The 21676-nt window shown below is 46.4% G+C and overlaps 1 protein-coding gene across 2 annotated transcripts in view; it reads left to right on the forward strand.

The window, feature by feature from the left end:
• The window catches only part of LOC142311239 (uncharacterized), a 57072-nt gene that overhangs the window by 33478 nt on the left and 1918 nt on the right, over positions 1-21676 (forward strand). The window lies entirely within an intron of this gene.

Genomic DNA, 21676 nt, shown 5'->3' on the forward strand with positions numbered 1-21676 from the left:
ATGGTAATTTTCCGCACATAATGGCAGATTGGTGTTGACAGCTACCGCAGTCCCTGGCACCGCTCGCCCCTGTATCTCGCCCCTGCCGGCTGGTTAACGCCCTGTTTCAGGCCATATATTCCCTCGCTGACGTCCCTCGGGTTCGTGCACATGCGCTGCGTCCCCCGCCGACGCTTGGTCATACCATCCACAGAACGGCGCCATTCCCTCGGGGAGACGGGTCCCGTACCAGGGACCTTTTTTTCCTAGGCTAGAAGCGGACCCGCCAGGTCTCGTCTTTCGTGGCCCCCCAGTGTTTCCACCTTATTCCCCAGGTCCATACTGCCCTTCCTACGGTAGTCTTACGACCCCTCGGGTGTTGGCCAGGTTTTCCATCTACGCTGGACTCCGAGCAGGGCCTGGATGCTTTGGCGCAGGACGAATAGCATGCTAGAAACGGTGAGTCAAGCCGTAAGGCTACGGTCAGCCCCTCTTCTCTCCGTGCACCCAGGTCTCCTTTAGGGCGTTTGGAGCAGACCCTTGATGTGCTCGGGGGACATCCAGAGTTCGCCGAGTTACCGCGTGTTCACAGACAACCACCGGACACGACGTTTACCAGCGGTCAGCCATGTCATTGTCATTATTCCCTTCTCCAAAGGGGTTTTCGGAGAGTATGGCCATGCTACACTGGAGTCTTTGATCACAGACATCTACCAGACACGGCGTTTACCAGCGGTAAGTCGTGTGTTTTTGTCATTATCATTCCCCCGAAGGGCTCTGGAGAGAGGGGGCAGTCGCCTTGCAGAGACGGAGAGGGCAGGCCCCTGCGGTTTCATTGGAATACAGTTCGCCGTGGGACTGCGTTATCACGGATAATCCCAGGCCTCGATTTTTACCAGTGGTAAGTCCTTTTATTGTCATTACCCCTTCTACAAAGGGGGCTCCAAATGGAAAGGGGCACCCCACCCCGTAGTCGACCCGCCTGTGTTCCTCCGGGTTCTCGTCCCGAACGTGGCGTCCCTCAGAGTATCAGCGAACTCCATACGCAGCGGACCAAGTTCCACCTATGCCGTCCCAGGACTGGTCATCATCTTCACATACCTGGGGCCTGCCTGCCGCTCGGCCTGTGCCTCTACCATCAGTGTGTCCACCCGTCGAGACCTCTGACTAGGGATCAGGAACGCAGATTCGGCATCTAGGAGGTCACTGACTTCCCTTCCGACTTTAGGGAACGCCCCTCTGAAGATAGGCGAGTTCAGTGGCCCCCCCTTGGCTACGTCAGGGTAGAGTACTTCTCTCCCCTAGACTACGTAAGGGAAGGGTTCATCCCTTTCCCTGCATCGACCCAGAGGCATCAGGATCGTTCCCTCACACTAGGTCCCAGCCCGTTCACGCCGCTCTCGTCAGGAAGCCTCCTTCCCTCCAACAGCCCCTCCGCCTTGCGTGGCAGTGGACCGTTCCAGTTTTTTGTAAGAGCGCTGGCAGGGATCTCTGTCCCTGCGCACCCTACTCTACAGGGCTGCCAGGTTCTCTACGCCCAAGTACGGCCGGGAGGCCCAGGGTTCTCCCTTCAAGATTCCTTGCTTGAGGTTTAGACCGTCATATTCACTTTCCGCTACTAGGGTAGCTGAGATACCGGAACAAGTCCTCCCAGACCCCGGCTCGGTCCATCATCCCTTAGGCACGGTTTTTTCAAGCCCGGTCAGGGGTAGCTACTCCTCACGCAGGAATAGTTTCCTTCCTGCCACTGAGTCCCGCGTACCCTTGCCACCCGCTCCCGTTTTGGCTATGCGAGCCCTCGGCAGTCTGTGCAGGTGATGGCGACGGTGCACGTACCAGATTTCATCCTTTTCTCTCCAGTGGACCACACTGAAGATCGGAGACAAAGAGGGTTCCGTCTTCACGGTTGATCCGCCAATCTTCTCATAGCGGACCAGTCTTCGAGATCGTCCCTTGAGAAGCTTCCCTTCCCTCCGCTGGAGGATATTATCAACCGTCACCAGTCTCCCGTGCTAGGGTATGCTACCCCCCACTTTTTCCTCGGCACGGTCCCGAGGGACAGCCCTAGAGCGTTGTTTTCCCTTCAGCATTCCGGAAGCAGAGTCATCCGGTTAGCACGGCTACAATTCTTCTCTGGGTCGGGCCTTGCCCAGTCAGGTTCCAGTCGGACCATGCCACAGCGGTGACGTGCATCATCCGCCAGGTAGACGCAGAGAGTGTCATGGCAAAGGAAGAGGCCAAGAAGATTTTGCCCTGGGACGGGTCCATTAACTCGCTATTCTCGGCAGTCCATCCCCGGCATGGACGTTTTGGACGGCCGATTTTTTCGGTAGGAAAGACCTCCCTTGGGGAAAGGGCTCCTCAACAGGGAAGTCACCAGTCAGTTCACGGGCGAGGGAAGACCTCCAGTCGTGGACTTATTGTTCTCCCCGTTCCAATTTTCAAGTCAATAGTGCTTCGAGTGTACCACCTGCTCTGGACTAGGTGACGACACCCTCGACCGGTCAGTAGCCTGTTCAGGTTCTCCTGCATCTTCCCACAGCTTCCCATGGTCTCGAGGGTTCTCAGGATGGACCAAGGCAACGATGCCTCTGGAGTGACCCAGGCGAGCATAGTTCGCATAGCCTACTCAACTCCTCACGGAGGCCCCGGGGCTCCTTCCCGACCGCCAATTTCTCCGTGTCGGGGCCCCTCTCCTCTACCAGGACTCAAAGGTCCCAAGTTCGACGGCCTCACCAGTGGATCCCGGGTACTGCCTCGGTCAGGTCTGTTGACAAGAGGATTACAGACAACGTTGAAGGCCGGGAATCCAGTTTCCTCCAGGATCTATTTCCACTAGGAAAGAGCTCCCCCGGTGGGTGAGGACCACATCTTCCCTCCTTTTTGCTGGCATTCTTCCAGTCAGATCCGAATGCGGCCCTCTCGCGCGTCCCTGTATCGGCCAGGTGTCGGCCCGTTTCGCTTCGATTTTTTTCGGAGTCTTTTCACTTCCGTCCTCCAATCAGAGCCTTCGCTCAGAGAAGCGTTCATCTGGCTCGGCTGTTTCATCGTTCCCTAAGAACGTGGGTTCTTTTTTCCAGTGGGGGGTTCGTTCAAGGTACCCCCTTTTTTCCCGGCTCCACCTGTTTTTGTTAGGTGGGCTCCTCGTGGCCATCTCGTTGTTACAGACAGCATCAGGGCGGACAGCCCTCTTGTTGTTCTTCCCCCCTTTTTGTTTTCCAGCGCCTCCAGCAGGACAGGGGGAGGCTCCGGCCGGAACTCTTCGTTTCTGTCCAAGGCAGCTCGCTGTTTCCTTCCAGAAGAGGTGTTTAGTATTCGGTTTTCGGTTCTAGTCTCCTCTCTCAGCCGGAAAGGGGCCTAGTTCGTTCCAGAACTGGTATGAGCCCTCAGTCTTACATGTCTGCAGGACACCCGGTTCGGTTACACCGACAACCAGTCCACCTTCGGCGCCAGGGGCCAGATTTTTCACATGGATCCATTGCTCCATATGTGAAGACTATCGCATGAAGGGCGGACTTCCGCCGCGGTCTACCGAGCAAGGGGTACCCCTTGGACGATTGGACTCCAGATGTCGACCGTCCAGGTTCCCTGGGCCGCCACCCGACCTAGTCGGCATACCTTTACTAGTTTTCTACCAGGCTCACACCCAAGCTTCGGCATCGGCCAGCCTTGGAGTAGGGTTGGCGGGTGGCAGTGACACACCTGTAACAACGTAAGGGCTTGTAAGTCTGGCGCAAGCCCGACGGGGAAGCGGTTGCCTTCCTATCTCCGGTGATGGTTTTTCTTCCCACCCAGGGACTGCTTTTGGACGTCCCATGGTCCTGTGTCCCCCAATGAAACGATAGAGAAAGAAGGATTTTTGTGTACTCACCGTAAAATCTCTTTCTCTGAGTCTTCATTGGGGGACACAGCACCCACCCTGCTTGTGTTATTTGTTATATATATTACCTGTCGGTTACCTCAGTGGCTATTTCCCCAGGCCACTGGTCACACGACTATTATTCATAGTTTTTATCTGTATTATCCAGAATGGTTTGATTCTCCTCCTACTGCTTGTGCACTAAACTGATTGAGCCCGCCTCCGGCTCAGGGGTTATACTGCTGGGGAGGAGCTAACTTTTTCTGTTTACTTAGTGTCAGCCTCCTAGTGACAGCAGCATAACCCATGGTCCTGTGTCCCCCAATGAAGACTCAGAGAAAGAGATTTTACGGTGAGTACACAAAAATCCTTCTTTTGGAACCCTGTCCGGATAACCCCATTTCTTGAACCTATTGCCTAGTTCCCTTGCTCTTCCTCTAAAGTCCTCCATAGAAGAGCAATTACATCTAATCCTAAGGAACTGGCCTCTCGATATTCCACTCTTTAGGTGCAGGGAGATGATGACTTGCCCTTAGCAGTTGGTTTCCTGTAGATCGTGGTTGCTAGATGACCTGTACCATCAATTTGTATCAGAATGTCCAGAAATTAGATCCCCATGTCTTTCAATAATAGAGGTTAATGTGAGAACAATATCATTAACATTCAGGGTGGAAAAAATTAATCAAACTGTTGTTTAGTTCCCGTCCGCAGTATCAGGACTTCATCTATATATCTAAGGCCTCTTTCACACGTACGTGCCTCCGGTACGTGTTTGGCAGTTTTCTCACGTACCGGAGACACGTACACACGTAGACCTATGTATTCCTATGGTTTAGGACACACGTAAGTATTTGTGCACGGAACGTGTGTCCGTTCCATACTTACGTGTGTCCGTGTGTTTTTCACGCCGACATGTGTTTTCTCTCCGGCATCACGGGTGTCACATGGAACGCAAATGTGTCACACGTAATGCAAACAGACAACACGGATGTGTTCCGTGTAACAGGCATCGAAGAAAAGACATGTGTCTGTGAGAAAAAAATAAAACTTTACTCACCTTCTCCAGCACTGCTGTCTCTGCCGCTGCTGTCACTTGCTGCCGACCGCCGCACATTATGCTCATTGAATATTCACTTAACTGCGGCCGGAAGCAGCAGCAGCGGGGAGTCAGCACCACAGACAGCGATGCCAGGGACAGGTGAGTAGAAAGTTCCCGTTCTCCGTGTGTTATCACGGATAACACACGGAGAACACACGTGTGCCATAAACACGGCTCACGGAGTGCAAAACGCACTTGTGACATGTGAGTGAAAAACGTGCATGGTTTTTCACGGACATGTGAGAGAGGCCTAAGACACATGGTCATTTGGCAGACAATGTTTGATCCCTCCTACAGGCTGGCTGGGCTTTATGGAGATTCGCAGCCAGGGCTGTGGAGTCAGAGTCGTGGAGTTGGGGTTCATTTTGGTGGAGTCGGTATAAAATGCACCGACTCCGACTCCTAAAATATATAATAAATTGGGTACAGTGGTTCAATACAGAATGTGCTGAATATTTTTTCATAGGAATTTGGGAAAGTTATGAAATCGCCTATAAATGGCTGTTCTATTCGTGGTCTCAGGCTACATTCACACACAGCGTTTTTGCTGCGTTTTTTGAGGATACGTTTTTCAGCTGCAAAAGCAGATCAGCTTTTTACAAAACCGGATCACCTGAAAGGTTTTTGAGCTCAAAGATAATGTTTTCAATAGCAAAAGCAGATTAGAGAAACACCACAAACTGACATGCTCATTCTTTGTGAGGATCCGTTTTTGAGCCCAAAACGGATCGTCACAAAACGATGTGTCTGAATGTCATATCTTGAAACTGATTGACTTTGCTGGGATGCCCAGAGTGAACTGCAAAAAACAGATCCGTAAAAACGCTGTGTGTGAATGTATGTAGCCTGAGGATGTAGGCTTTGTCTTAGGCCCGTTTCACACATCAGTGAAAAACACAGATGTTTTTCACTGGCGTGTAAAACACGCACATGTCCCTCCGTGTGCCGTGAATCACGGCACACGTGGGTTGTCTAAGTGCAATCTCTCCGTGGTGCTGAATCCTCCCGCGGTGCAGCATCCGGCCGGCGCTGACCCCTGCAGCAGCTGCTTCCGGGTCGGCTGTGTCGTGCATCATTAAGATGCGCAACAGTAATCAGCCGGCTTAGAAGCAGCAAGCTGCACGGGCTGCAGAGAGCGTCGCTGAAGCCGGGTGAGTTAAAATGTTTATTATTTTAAATGCACGTTTTTTTCTGGCACGTGTTTCATGGACCACACCACTGCGTGGTCCGTGGGACATCAGTGATGCCAGAAAAAAATGGACATGTCTCCGTGCGGCAATCACGCACACGCGGGTACGCAGCACGGAGACACGTGCAGTGAAAAATCACTGACGTGTGAGCAGACCCATTCATTATAATGGGTCTGCGTATGTCAGTGATTCTGGTACGTTTAAAAAAAAGCACAAACGTACCAGAATCACTGACGTGTGAAAGGGGCCTTAGCTGAGATAAGTCTGTGCCGCACTTGAGCACCAGTGAAGCTCCTCCTCTATAGGCAAGGGTAAAAAGTAAACACACTCAGAAAGAAGGAAGGCCTGCACTCATCTCAGAATTGCTAGAGTGAACAGGATAACAAGATTAAGGTAATTACTTCTTAAAGCATATTTAAACTTTCAATAAACTGTGCATAAATCAATAGTCCAGTATACTGTATGTTCTCTCTGGATGCTGGATACTTGTTTGTTTTTTCTTTGAGCTCATGTACTTTTGGGAGGATAGCGTCTATACAATATACAGGGAAAATACAGCAACAGGATTAATGAGGACTTATGTGAGGACTTGTATAGGTATAGAAGCCAAAGCATCAACTTATTAGCTTTGTTATCAGTTTCTTTGTTCTTGGAGTATGATACACAACAAACTTGCTCCCTCCCTCCTCCCCTCTTCATAGACTGAAGCAATCTGATGAGAAACATTTAATGAGCTGTACCTAATGCCGGCATTACATGGGACGATCTATCGTGCGATCGCACGAGCGATCATACCCGCCCCCATCGTTTGTGTGACACGGGCAATTTGTTGCCCGTGTCGCACAAACTCGTTTACCCCCCGTCACACGTACTTACCTTCCAAACGACCTCGCTGTGGGCGGCGAACATCCTCTTCCTGAAGGGGGAGGGATGTTTGGCGTCACAGCGACGTCATACTGCGGCCGGCCAATAGAAGCGGAGGGGCGGAGATGAGCGGGACGTAACATCCTGCCCACCTCCTTCCTTCCACATTGCCGGCGGCCGTAGGTAAGCTGCAGTTCATCATTCCCGGGGTGTCACACGGCGCGATGTGTGCAACCTCGGGAACGATGAACAACCAGAGCACAGAAGGAGGACCGATTTTTTGAAAATGAACGACATGTCAACGAGCAACGAAAAGGTGAGTATTTTTGCTGGTTCACAGTCGTTCCGAGGTGTCACACGGTACGATATGTCTGACGATGCCGGATGTGCGTCACTAACGACATGACCCCGACTACATATCGCGCGATATATCGTACCGTGTGACGCCGGCATTAGAAAAGCCTGAGATTGGAATTTCAAAGTAAAGCTATCTAATGACATATTTTACACACTTTATATTTGTCATCTGTACAGTCATGGCCAAAAGTTTTGAGAATGCTACAAATATTAATTTTTACAAAGTCTACTGCTTATGTTTTTCTAATGGCAATTTGCATATACTCCAGAATGTCATAAAGAGTGACCAGCTTAACAGCAATTACTTGCAAAGTCAATATTGGCTAAGAAAATGAACTTTAACCCCCAAAACACATTTCAACAGCATTGCATTCCTGCCTTAAAAGGAGCAGCTAACATTGTTTTAGTGATTGTTCCATTAACACAGGTGTGGTTGTTGATGAGGACAGGGCTGGCGATCAATCAGTCATGATTAAGTAAGAATGACACCACTGGACACTTTAAAAGGAGGCTGGTGCTTGGTATCATTGTTTCTCTTCAGTTAACCATGGTTATCTCTAAAGAAACACGTGCAGCCATCATTGCTCTGCACAAAAATGGCCTAACAGGGAAGAGTATCGCAGCTACAAAGATTGGACCTCAGTCAACAATCTATCGCATCATCAAGAACTTCAAGGAGAGAGCTTCCATTGTTGCCAAAAAGGCTCCAGGGCGCCCAAGAAGGACCAGCAAACGCCAGGACCGTATCTTAAAACTGTTTCAGCTGCGGGATCGGACTACCAGCAGTGCCGAGCTAGCTCAGCAATGGCAGCAGGCTGGTGTGAGTGCTTCTGCACGCACTGTGAGGTGGAGACTCTTTGAGCCAGGCCTGGTTTCAAGGAGGGCAGCAAAGAAACCACTTCTGTCCAGAAAAAACATCAGGGGACCGACTGATATTCTGCAAAAGGTACAGGGAGTGGACTGCTGAGGACTGGGGTAAAGTCATTTTCTCAGATGAATCCCCTTTTCAATTGTTTGGGACATCTGGAAAACAGCTTATTAGGAGAAGAGGAGGTGAGCGCTACCACCAGTCTTGTCTCATGCCAACTGTTAAGCATCCTGAAACGATTCATGTGTGGGGTTGCTTCTCAGCCAAGGGAATCGGCTCACTCACAGTCTTGCCTAAAAACACAGCCATGAATAAAGAATGGTACCAGAATGTCCTCCAAGAGCAACTTCTCCCAACTGTCCAAGAGCAGTTTGGCGCCCAACAATGCCTTTTCCAGCATGATGGAGCACCTTGCCATAAAGCAAAGGTGATCACTAAATGGCTCATGGAACAAAACAGAGATTTTGGGTCCATGGCCTGGAAACTCCCCAGATCTTAATCCCATTGAGAACTTGTGGGCAATCATCAAGAGACGGGTGGATAAACAAAAACCAACAAATTCTGGCAAAATGCAAGCATTGCATGTGCAAGAATGGACAGCTATCAGTCAGGGTTTGGTCCAGAAGTTGATTGAGAGCATGCCAGGGAGAATTGCAGACGTCCTGAAGAAGAAGGGTCAACACTGCAAATATTGACTTGCTGCATTAACTCATTCTAACTGTCAATATAACCTTTTGGAACTCATAATATGATTGCAATTATATTTCTGTATGTGATGTAAACATCAGACAAACACAATTAAAAACCAGAGGGCAACAGATCATGTGAAAAAATAATTTTGGTGTCATTCTCAAATCTTTTGGCCATGACTGTACTATTGATTTATGCAAAGTTTGTTTTATTTCTAGATAAAATTATACAGTGGGGAAAATAAGTATTTGATACATTGTCGATTCCCACCTACAAAGAATGGAGAGGTCTGAAATTTTTATCATAGGTACACATCAAATGAGAGAAACAGAATCTACAGGAAACGTCAGACCTCTGTAATTGCAAACAAAGGTTTCTGTACCAAATATTAAGTTCTGTTTTTCTATTGTATCAAATACGCATTTTTTCATGCAATAAAATGCAAATTATTTAAATCATACAATGTGATTTTCTGAATTTTTTTTTAGACTGTCTCTCACAGGTGAAGTGTACAATTACAGACCTCTCCATTCTTTGTAGGTGGGAAAACTTGCAAAATTGTCAGTGTATCAAATACTTATTTTCCCCACTGTACATGGTTCCCTGTTCTTGCTGGAATTACAATATACATTATTTTTTTATAGGATAAAATTATTTTGAGAGTGAATTTATATGATTACAAAATGTCTAAGAAGCTCCCTATGAAGTCAGCTGTATTTGAGCATTTCACGGTGACTCAAAATGAAAAATATTTTGTATGTCAATGTATGACAAGTGACCCAGATGAAAACAAATGCTGTGATACCAAAATCAGTGCATACTCAGGCAGTGATAAAAATACTCCTACAAGAGCTTCCAATCTAAAAAGACATTGACAACGCTTCTACCCAGAAGTTTTCAAAGCTGTGACTGAGAAAGATAACAGCAGCACCAAGAAACCATCGTCCAGCACCTCCTGCCAAACAAAGGTGGAGGAAAGAGCATCTCAAACATCATTAACAAGATATTTTGTGACAAAGTTACTGTAACAATAACAGCAGATATGTTTAAAAGACAGCTAATACAGCTTGTTGAGAAGGACGGTGTACCATTCTCATTATTTGCACAATCAGCTTTTACAGCTCTTAATGGAGAAATGGCCCGCAAACTTGGTGTTTCTCTGGAAAGAGAAAGTATTAGAAAATTAGTGATTGAAGAAGCCCTTAAACAAAATGAAGCTCGTAAAAAGACTCTCAAAAGACGCTTCATGTTTCTTAAAATGAATGCCTGCACACGTCACAGAGTGAACTATTTTGCCATCAATGTTCGATATGTTTGTGACAAGAAAGAAATTGTTACCAAGACATTGGCAGTAAAAGATACTAAAGCTCATCACACCAGCCAGTTTCTCCAGGCCTTAGTGGAAAAAGTTCTCCAAGATTATGAACTCAAACAAGAACTGGTTCTTGCTATTGTAGCGGACAATACTTCAAATATAATAAGTACAATTAAACTAATGAATAAGAGTAATGAATAACAGCTAGAAGAAAATTTAGGATTCAGTATGTTTGAGATGGAAAGCCACAGTGCTGTTCATGTAACTGAGAAACAAACATGATATTACAACAGAAGAACAGCAAAATGATACTTTAGAATTAGATGATGTTGTTGAAGCTGCTTCAAAACACTTTCATATTAATCACATGCGCTGTGTTGTGCACACACTGCAGCTGGCAATAAGAGAGAGTCTGCAAGAGGGACATGCTGAAAATCTTATTGGAAAAGTGAGAAAATTGGTTATTGCCGCCAGAACCCCTAAAATTGATTCCATCTTGAAGAGACGTGCTGCGAAAGGGGCAATTGTCGATTATGCCACTCGGTGGGGCAGCACTTATTTAATGATTGAGCGATTGCTTGAACTAAAATAGTTTCTTATAGATATGGCGAACCTTTAGGTAACCCTAAATGAAAGTCAATGGACACAGGTGGCTGAATTAAAGGAATTGCTTAATCACCCATTTACCGTGACTAAAAAATTACAATCTGAGGATTTAACTCCTGGCATTTTCAAAAGGAAGTGGAAGAACTTGCTATTTTGCCTGGCCCAAAGAGGAGGTTTAATCGCAGATGGCATTTCTGCTTCAATGAAACGGAGAGAGATACAGCTATTGGATAATAAAATTCTTCTGGCAGCTGTTTATGTTAATCCAAGTCATTGTATACTGCTTGATGATCAACAGCTTACTAAAGGAAAAGAAGCTCTGACTGAGGTAGCAGTTAAGATGAGTGGCCTACAGGATTGCCAGGCTCAAGAGGACTTGGGTCCTGACAGTGCTACTGCTGCCATATCTTCATCCTCATCGGATGAGGAGTTTAACTTTGACAAGTATTTGGATGACATGGAGCAGGCAAAACGTTGCCGCAAGGAAAAAGATTTCACTACATCTCCTATAGCAAGCAGATTGACCATATTTCAGCAAAATTTTTCACTTGCTCTTAAATAAATAGAAAAATTGAACCGTTCATCAAAACTGACTGTGCATGAGGCAATTCCTTTATACCCGGAAATTGTTAGAGATGTTGCCCATGTGGTTACGGATTTGCCTCCAACCCAAGTTAGTGTAGAGAGGTTGTTCTGTAGCCTTAAAATTATTGGGTCAGATTTGAGGTCAATGGAGGATGGAGGCAATTCTATTTCTTACAACAAATTCATAGACTGCACAAATGTTATTTAGTATGTTTTTGTTGAAAACTGTCTTTTGCCACTTACATAGTTTATTACACAGTGTTTTTATATATATATATATATATATATATATATATATAAAACGTATTTTTTCGGACCATAAGACGCACTTTTTTTCCCCCAAATGTTGGGGGAAAGTTGGGGGGTGCGTCTTATGGTCTGACTATAGGGCTGCGGCTGGGAATGAGGGTGCTGCAGGTCATCGGGGGCACGAGCAGGCAGCAGCAGCGCCTGCCGTGACCACGTGGGCCCGCTCATTACATATGCACGCCCATCCTCCCGCCCATCTCTCAGCGCTGAAGCCGCTGAAGCCGGCACTGACAGGTGGGCGGAAGGATGAGCGGGGACGCGCGCATAGTAAAGAGCCGGCCGCATGATCACCCCTGGCAATTACAGCCTGGAGTGATCATGTGCGGCTGTATTCACTGCCCCCCGCACGTCATTACCAGCGCGGGGTGCAGTGAATCAGTACACTCACCCGTCCCCGTGTGTGGAGCCGTCCCCCTGCTGCACCTGTCTGTGCCGGTCAGCTGATCTGTGCTGGTCAGCTGATCGGCACAGACAGGAAGACATCGCGATGCAGCAGGGGAACGGCTCCACACACACACACACACACACACACACACACACACACACAGGTCAGTGGCGCACAGAGGAAGATGATCGGCTGCAGGGAGTGAGGAAAAGGTGAGTATAAACGTTTATTTTTTTCTCTGTGCTATAGGATACAGGCCATATACCAGGATGGTATATGAGCACGATGGGGGCATATAGCAGGATGGGAGTATATGAGCAGGCAGGATGGGGGGTATGTGAACAGGCTGGATGGGGGGGGTATGTGAACAGGTTGGATGGGGGGGGTATGTGAACAGGCTGGATGGGGGGTATGTGAACAGGCTGGATGGGGGGGTATGTGAACAGGCTGGATGGGGGGGTATGTGAACAGGCTGGATGGGGGGGGTATGTGAACAGGCTGGATGGAGGGGTATGTGAACAGGCTGGATGGGTGGGTATGTGAACAGGCTGGATGGGGGGGTATGTGAACAGGCTGGATGGGGGGGTATGTGAACAGGCTGGAGGGGGGGGTATGTGAACAGGCTGGAGGGGGGGTATGTGAACAGGCTGGAGGGGGGGGTATGTGAACAGGCTGGAGGGGGGGGGTATGTGAACAGGCTGGATGGGGGGGTATGTGAACAGGCTGGATGGGGGGGGTATGTGAACAGGCTGGATGGGGGGGTATGTGAACAGGCTGGATGGGGGGGTATGTGAACAGGCTGGATGGGGGGGTATGTGAACAGGCTCGATGGGGGGGTATGTGAACAGGCTGGATGGGGGGGTATGTGAACAGGCTGGATGGGGGGGTATGTGAACAGGCTGGATGGGGGGGTATGTGAACAGGCTGGATGGGGGGGGTATGTGAACAGGCTGGATGGGGGGGTATGTGAACAGGCTGGATGGGGGGGTGTATGTGAACAGGCTGGATTGGGGGGGGTATGTGAACAGGCTGGATTGGGGGGGGTATGTGAACAGGCTGGATTGGGGGGGGTATGTGAACAGGCTGGATGGGGGGGTATGTGAACAGGCTGGAGGGGGGGTATGTGAACAGGCTGGAGGGGGGGTATGTGAACAGGCTGGAGGGGGGGTATGTGAACAGGCTGGAGGGGGGGTATGTGAACAGGCTGGAGGGGGGGTATGTGAACAGGCTGGAGGGGGGGGTATGTGAACAGGCTGGATGGGGGGGGTATGTGAACAGGTTGGATGGGGGGGGTATGTGAACAGGCTGGATGGGGGGGGTATGTGAACAGGCTGGATGGGGGGGGGTATGTGAACAGGCTGGATGGGGGGGGTATGTGAACAGGCTGGATGGGGGGGGTATGTGAACAGGCTGGATGGGGGGGGTATGTGAACAGGCTGGATGGGGGGGGTATGTGAACAGGATGGATGGGGGTTTATAGCAGGATCATATACAAGGCAGGAGGATCATTACCAGGATGGGGTACCTTAGTAGAGAATTTGGGGACATTACCCCCATAACAGTGTCAGCAGCAGATCCTCGCCCCATAACAGTGTGTCATGACCACATTTTTTGCTTAAAGTTTTATTTTCCCATTTTCCTCCTCTAAAACCAGGGTGCGTCTTATAGTCCGGTGCGTCTTATAGTCCGAAAAATACGATATATATATATATATATGTGTGTGTGTATTCTATACTAAATGGATTATTACACATTTACAATTTGGTAGATATAGAGAAAAGAACAAAAAACGCAAAAATCGCTCACCACTGCAGAGACAAGCCTGAATATATCCTCCTGTTAAAGTCCTTTAGTCCGGCACGGATTACAGCAGCAAGCTGAGAAGGTAATGGAACAGAACAATGGAAAAGATCCCGCTGGACTCCAAGGGGATGAATAAAAATGCTTCTTTATTTGTAACTTGGTTAAAAATAAATATCCATATATGGATATTTATTTTTAACCAAGTTACAAATAAAGAAGCATTTTTATTCATCCCTTTGGAGTCCAGCTGGATCTTTTCCATTGTTCTGTTCCATATTTACAATTTATTACTTTTTTTTGTGTTCTAAAGTTGTATTCCAATAAATATATTTTATGTTCTATCTAAATATCTTGATTATTGTAACGCAAAATTAAATGTCTGATGTTCACATTGTACTACAATACATTTTTCACTAAAATATAAGCAATATATGTGGGAGTCGGAGTCGTGGAGCCGGAGTCGGTGCAAGGGAAATTGAGGAGTCGGAGTTGCAGGTTTGGCTTACCGACTCCACAGCCCTGTTTGCAGCATTGTATTCACAAATCTAAGTTCTGACAATCTACAGTATATATATAATTGCCTTATTGTCTGTCTTGCTCCAAAATGACGTCATTACAGTGACAACCATCGCATTGGCCGCTCGGCTCGGCCCGGCCCAGCCCCCCCGCACACCGTGCCCGCTCAGCCATGCCCCCCGCACACCGTGCCCGCTTGGCCACACCCCCCACACCGTGCCCGCTCGGCCCCACGCCCCCCCGCACACCGTGCCCGCTTGGCCACCCCCCCGCACAATATGCCCGCTCGGCCACGCCCTCCGCACACTGTGCCCGCTCGGCCACGCCCCCAAGAGTACTCCACACATTGCGCACCTATACACCTCCCCCCAGGACTACTCCACCTATTAGACACCTCCCCCCAGGACTACCCCACCTATTAGACACTTCCCCCCCAGGACAACTCCACCTATTAGACACTTCCCCCCCGGACTACTCCTTCTATCCTCCTCTCCCCCCAGCACTACCAAAGGTTTGGACACACCTTATTTAAAGTTTTCTTTATTTTCATGACTCTGAAAATTGTAGGTTCACTTTGAAGGCATCAAAACTATGAATTAACACATGTAGAATTAAATACTTAAGAAAAAAGTGTGAAACAACTGAAAATATGTCTTATATTCTAGGTTCTTCAATGTAGCCACCTTTTGCTTTGATTACTGCTTTGCACACTCTTTGCATTCTCTTGATGAGCTTCAAGAGGTAGTCACCGGAAATGGTCTTCCAACAGTCTTAAAGGAGTTCCCAGAGATGCTTAGCACTTGTTTGTTGGCCCTTTTGCCTTCATTCTGCGGTCCAGCTCACCATAAACCATCTCAATTGGGTTCAGGTCTGGTGACTGTGGAGACCAGGTAATCTGGCGTAGCACTCCATCACTCTCCTTAGTCAAATAGCCCTTACACAGCCTGGAGGTATGTTTGGGGTCTTTGTCCTGTTGAAAAATAAATGATGGTCCAACTAAAGGCAAACCGGATGGAATAGCTTGCCGCTGCAAGATGCTGTGATAGCCAAGCTGGTTCAGTATGCCTTCAATTTTGAATAAATCCCCAACAGTGTCACCAGCAAAGCACGCCCACACCATCACACCTCCTCCTCCATGCTTCACGGTGGGAACCAGGCACGTAGAGTCCATCCGTTCACCTTTTCTGCGTCGCACAAAGACACGGTGGTTGGATCCAAAGATCTCAAATTTGGACTCATCAGACCAAAGCACAGATTTCCACTGGTCTAATGTCCATTCCTTGTGTTCTTTAGCCCAAACAAGTCTCTTCTGCTTGTTGCCTGTCCTTAGCAGTGGTTTCCTAGCAGCTATTTACCATGAAGGCCTGCTGCACAAAGTCTCCTCTTAACAGTTGTTTTAGAGATGTGTCTGCTGCTAGAACTCTGTGTGGCATTGACCTGGTCTCTAATCTGAGCTACTGTTAACCTGCGATTTCTGAGGCTGGTGACTCGGATAAAGGTATCCTCCGTAGCAGAGGTGACTCTTGGTCTTCCTTTCCTGGGGCGGTCCTCATGAGAGCTAGTTTCTTTGTAGCGTTTGATGGTTTTTGCCACTGCCCTTGGGGACACTTTCAAAGTTTTCCCAATTTTTCCGACTGACTGACCTTCATTTCTTAAAGTAATGATGGCCACTCATTTTTCTTTACTTAGAATTTGTATTATGGCAAGAAAAAAGCAGCTAACAGTCTATTCAGTAGGACTATCAGCTGTGTATCCACCAGACTTTTGCACAACACAACTTATGGTCTCAACCCCACTTATAAGGCAAGAAATCCCACTTATTAAACCTGACAGGGCACACCTGTGAAGTGAGAACCATTTCCGGTGACTACCTCTTGAAGCTCATCAAGAGAATGCCATGAGTGTGCAAAGCAGTAATCAAAGCAAATGGTGGCTACTTTGAAGAACCTAGAATATAAGACATATTTTCAGTTATTTCACACTTTTTTGTTAAGTATTTCATTCCACATGTGTTAATTCATAGTTTTGATGCTTTCAATGTGAATCTACAATTTTCAGAGTCATGAAAAGAAAGAAAACTCTTTGAATGAGAAGGTGTGTCCAAACTTTTGGTCTTTACCGTATGTCAGCAATACCTACTGCTACGGTCATATACTTGATCTCAATATATTGCCAAATTATTATCCATTTAGCTGCAATTTATTGACTAACTGGATGAATGGAAACATTGCATCTCTGGGTGTTAATTGTTGTTGGTGGATAGATTTGGACATAGCACAGTGGAATTGATACATATAAATTTTAAATTGAGAATAAAGGTTCTATTTTATCTAGGTAGTCCACTCAAATCCGTGATATATAACATGAATGACAGGCAGGAGATGTCTGGCAGTGTAGGGGCAGCACTACAGACATCTGCATCAGTACAGTTTAGAAAATTATGGACAGTCAGTGGCATCATTGGACCAGTCCTCATTCTTAGCAATGGCAGATCTTATGTCATCAGCTTTACGTGTGTGAACATCCTAATAGATCCATGCCTTATATTTTAATAAGTTTAATATTCAGAAAAAAGACTGACTGGAACACCTATATGTGTGAATTAGGTGCTAGCTTAAAAATACATGAAAGTATTAAGGATAATAAGCTACACACTAACCACTATCAAAATATAAACATGAAAAATCGTAAAGCATTACTGCTATAGGGATACTATGAACAATGAAAAATACATTTAGCTATCTGGAAAAAAATGAAATACATGAAAAATGGTATTGCAAAAACTGCTATGAATATTTGAAAGTAATAGAAATGTTTAGCAAATGTATTGATCAATGCAAATGAGCCCGAAAACCAATGACAAGGTAATCTCTATTTTTTCGGGAACCTAACCTTAATGCCTCTATGTGCTATTAAAAATCTGCAAGTATAGGCAGACAGGCTCCTGGCTATATAGGATCATGAATAGAGTCTGGTAATAGGGCGAGGTTCTGGGTTCTCAGTCAGAAGAAACTGCATGCTAATCAAAAAAAAGACTGACTGTAACACCTATATGTGTGAATTAGGTGCTAGCTAAAAAATACTTCACTATAATAAAGATAATAAGCTGCACACTAACCACTAACCAATCTAAAGGCCCCGTCACACTAAGCAACATCGCTAGCAACATCGCTGCTAACGAACAACTTTTGTGACGTTGCTAGCGATGTTGCTGTGTGTGACATCCAGCAACAACCTGGCCCCTGCTGTGAGGTCGTTGGTTGTTGCTGAATGTCCTGGGCCATTTTTTAGTTGTTGCTGTCCTGCTGTGAAGCACAGATCGCTGTGTGTGACAGCGAGACAGCAACAACTAAATGTGCAGGCAGCAGGAGCCGGCTTCTGCAGAGGCTGGTAACCAATGTAAACATCGGGTAACCAAGAAGCCCTGTCCTTGGTTACCCGATATTTACTTTCGATACCAGCCTCTCTCACTGCCTGTGCTGCCGGCTCCTGCTCTGTGCACATGTAGCTAGCTGCAGGACACATCGGGTTAATTAACCTGATGTGTCCTGCAGCTAGGAGAGCAAGGAGTCAGCGCTAAGCATTGTGCGCTGCTCCCTGCTCTGTGCACATGTAGCTGCAGGACACATCGGGTTAATTAACCCGATGTGTGCTGTAAGTAGGAGAGCAGGGAGCCAGCGCTCAGTGTGCGCTGCTCCCTGCTCTGTGCACATTTAGCTGCAGCACACATCGGGTAATTAACCCGATGTGTGCTGTACTAGGAGAGCAGGGAGCCAGCGCTCAGTGTGCGCTGCTCCCTGCTCTCTGCACGTGTAGCTCCGTGCAGTGGTAACCAAGGTAAATATCGGGTTGGTTACCGATATTTACCTTAGTTACCAAGCGCAGCATCTTCCACGCGGCGCTGGGGGCTGGTCACTGGTTGCTGGGATCGCTGGTAAGTTGCTTAGTGTGACGGTACCTTTACACCTAATTCACACACATATAGGTGTTCCAGTCAGTCTTTTTTCTGATTAGCATGTAGTTTCTTCTGATTGAGAACCCCGCCCTATTACCAGACTCTATCCATGATCCTATATAGCTAGGAGCCTGTCTGTCCATACTTGCAGATTTTTAATAGCACATAGAGGCATTAAGGTTACGTTCCCGAAAAATTAGAGATTACCTTGTCATTGGTTTTTGGGCTCATTTGTATTGATCAATACATTTGCTAAACATCTCGATTACTTTCAAATATTCATAGCAGTTTTTGCAATACCATTTTTCATGTATTTCATTTTTTCCAGATAGCTAAATGTATTTTTCGTTGTTCATAGTATCCCTTTAGCAGTAATGCTTTACCATTTTTCATGTTTATATTTTGATAGTGGTTAGTGTGCAGCTTATTACCCTTATTATATTTTAATAATTTAAAGGTTTTCCATAACTATGGAAAACAATCTTGTCCGCCTCAGTGTGACAAAATCATCTGTAGCAGTGTTCCCCAACTCCAGACATCAAGGATCACCAACAGTGCATGTTTTTAGGATCTCCTTACTATTGCACAGGTTATAATTTGGTGATGATTCCAACACCTGTGCAATGCTAAAGAATTCCTGAAAGCATGCACTGTTGGTGGGCCTTGAGGACTGGAGTTGGGGAACACTGATCTATAGCACTTGTAAACTGAGTCAGATCCTGCTACTGGTCCTAACTGCTGACAAAGAATTCCATGGAGTTAGGCCTCAGGGTATGTTTCAAAGAAAGGACACAATTCTGGTATGCTTGAAGCTGGTTGCTCTGGTGTTGCCTCTCCATTTGATAATATGCATCAAGGTGGCACAGAGGAGGATAAAACATCTGGTTCATCCCATAATCTTATCGCACTGACAGAGAGAGAAAAATATTGACTATGCAGGGATCAGACATACAGCCTGCAAGCATCTACTCTGTGAAATCCTGCTAAGCCTGATTGCGAAGCTTATCCTGGTAATATGCCAATTTTGCCTCCCTTTTAATGATAGGCAAACCTGAACTGTAAAGTTCTGGATCCGAACCTGATACCTAGTGTCTGTGCATGGACCACGAACAAGGAGTTCCCATTTAACTGTTCGGATTCGTCCACCCGGGTAATTAAAATAAGCAAAGGAAAAAGAAAGAAAATTGGGAATAAAGCAAATGCATTATAATTACCGAGTCTCCCGTGCAGCTGTAACACTACATCCAGGTCCGCTCATTAATCCTCATTGATTTTCATCAATATCGCTTCAAAACTGCATTGTGTTTAGGTCCATTTTTTGCCAGGACATGCAGATTTGGTTCTGGAATTTGGTGTATAAATTTGAGCACCAAATCTGCATCTGCCACGAGATGCAGGTCTCATTGAACTGAATGAGGTCACTGAGTTCAATGAGGTCACCTGAGGTCAGTTTACCTGCGGTCACAGGTGGTATACCGTAGGAACCTCCAGCTGTGACAACAGATAAACTGAGTAACATCACAGCTTCAGCTCAATCAGTCTCTGCCTGAAGCAAAAGCGTGCTGTCATGTTTTCTAATGTGCCTGCGCGCTGCGACTTCAGTATGTAGCAGAGACGGAATCGTTGTGAAACCTAGTGCGGATTACTTTGGACCTGGTTGTTTAGTGTTAATACACTTTAGGAGTGAGGGGAAGTTGAAACAATGTTCTGTCCTGTTGCTAATGGGTATGGGAAGATGTTCATTGTTGAGGATGTGCAGTAGGTGAATAAGCGCCAACTATTGTTGGAACTAGACTTGCCCAACCTTGGAGATGTTACTAGCACTTAGCCTTTTTGCTGTGGTGCATCATCTCCATAGTAATCCAAAATATTGACCTAGTTGGCTATCAAAATAATGTACTGACCCTGGCTGTAATTGTTTTTCCATGTGTTTATGCTGGAACGCACTTTCCTGCACAATGACATTTCCAAAGAGCAGAAATATTCTCCGCCAGGTGGGATTACAATGTAGGGAAAGCTTTCTTGGAGACGTAATGGATAGTGAAGATCAGCAAAATTCCTAAAGTCTGATTCAGGTTTCTTTCAATATGTCTCTCAGCCTGCAAACAACCAAACAAGCAGCTTGCTATGTTAACGACCGTGATTGAGAAGAAACCACAATTAAAGACACAGGGGTTCAAAAATGTATAGACTAGAAAAACAAAAAAAGTTAACGATTTTTAATATTATCATCAAAATTGTTTAGAAAATACTCAAAAATAGTGACCTGAGAGGGTACAAGGAAGTATGGTAATCTAACCATCTGAATATTTAATTACATATAAAGATATTGGGCTCAAAAGTCAGTGCAGGGGATTTCAGGGCAAAAGTAAACCCTAGTATACTGTAGAAGACCCTACCTAACCATGGAGGTTGGCACCCTATAAATTGGGAAGTGGCGCCCCCACTCACCAACGGGATTCCCTATAAAGCCTATTAATTCCCTACTGTCATGATAATAAAACCACACTTGTGAATCACCAATAATTATAAATAATGTTGATATAAACTCCTATAATTGAATGTCTCAGTTAAAGGGAACCTGTCAGATTCCCTGTCTATCCAGAACCACAAGTAGTTCTGTGCACATATCTTAATTCCTTGGCTAGCAGTCCCTTCATATAGTATCATACTTTTTAAAGATCTGTTTATGTATTTCTAAAGACCGTTTATGAGAATCTAATTAAGCCTGTGACTAGTCGCAGTGGCGTTAAGTCCCGACTAGTCAGCAAACTATGCATGTTATCATGCCCCTGTGGGTGTCATAGCATGCTTTACAAAGCGACGTGAGCGAATGGCTTCGTACCCCTCAGTATCAAGCTTTTCTGAGGCCGGGTGTATGCATCCCGGCATCAGAGAGGCGTAGTGCGCATGACTGGAAGAGCAGACAACTTCCAATCATGCACACTTCGAGTCCCAACATCCCAAGCCCAACAAGTTTCCCCCCTTAAATTCTTGAAGTTCATCAGGGGGACAAATCTGTAAGGCATCCGTAGGTGGTGATGCACCTGATATGAACTGGCAATTACCTGAGCCATTGACTTAAAGGAGTTTTTATCAACATTATTTATATGTATTGGTGATTCACAAGTGTGTTTTCTATAACATGAGAGTAGACAGTTATTAGGGTTTATAGGGAATCCCGTCGGTGTGTGGGTGCGCCACTTCACAATTTATAGGTTGTCAACCTTTATGGCTAGGTAGGGACTTCTAGGGCTTACTAAGGACAGTCCTTTTGACCTGGAATTGCATGCACT

This window comes from Anomaloglossus baeobatrachus, chromosome 5, assembly GCF_048569485.1.
Source record: "Anomaloglossus baeobatrachus isolate aAnoBae1 chromosome 5, aAnoBae1.hap1, whole genome shotgun sequence".
In the NCBI taxonomy this organism is placed as follows: domain Eukaryota; kingdom Metazoa; phylum Chordata; class Amphibia; order Anura; family Aromobatidae; genus Anomaloglossus; species Anomaloglossus baeobatrachus.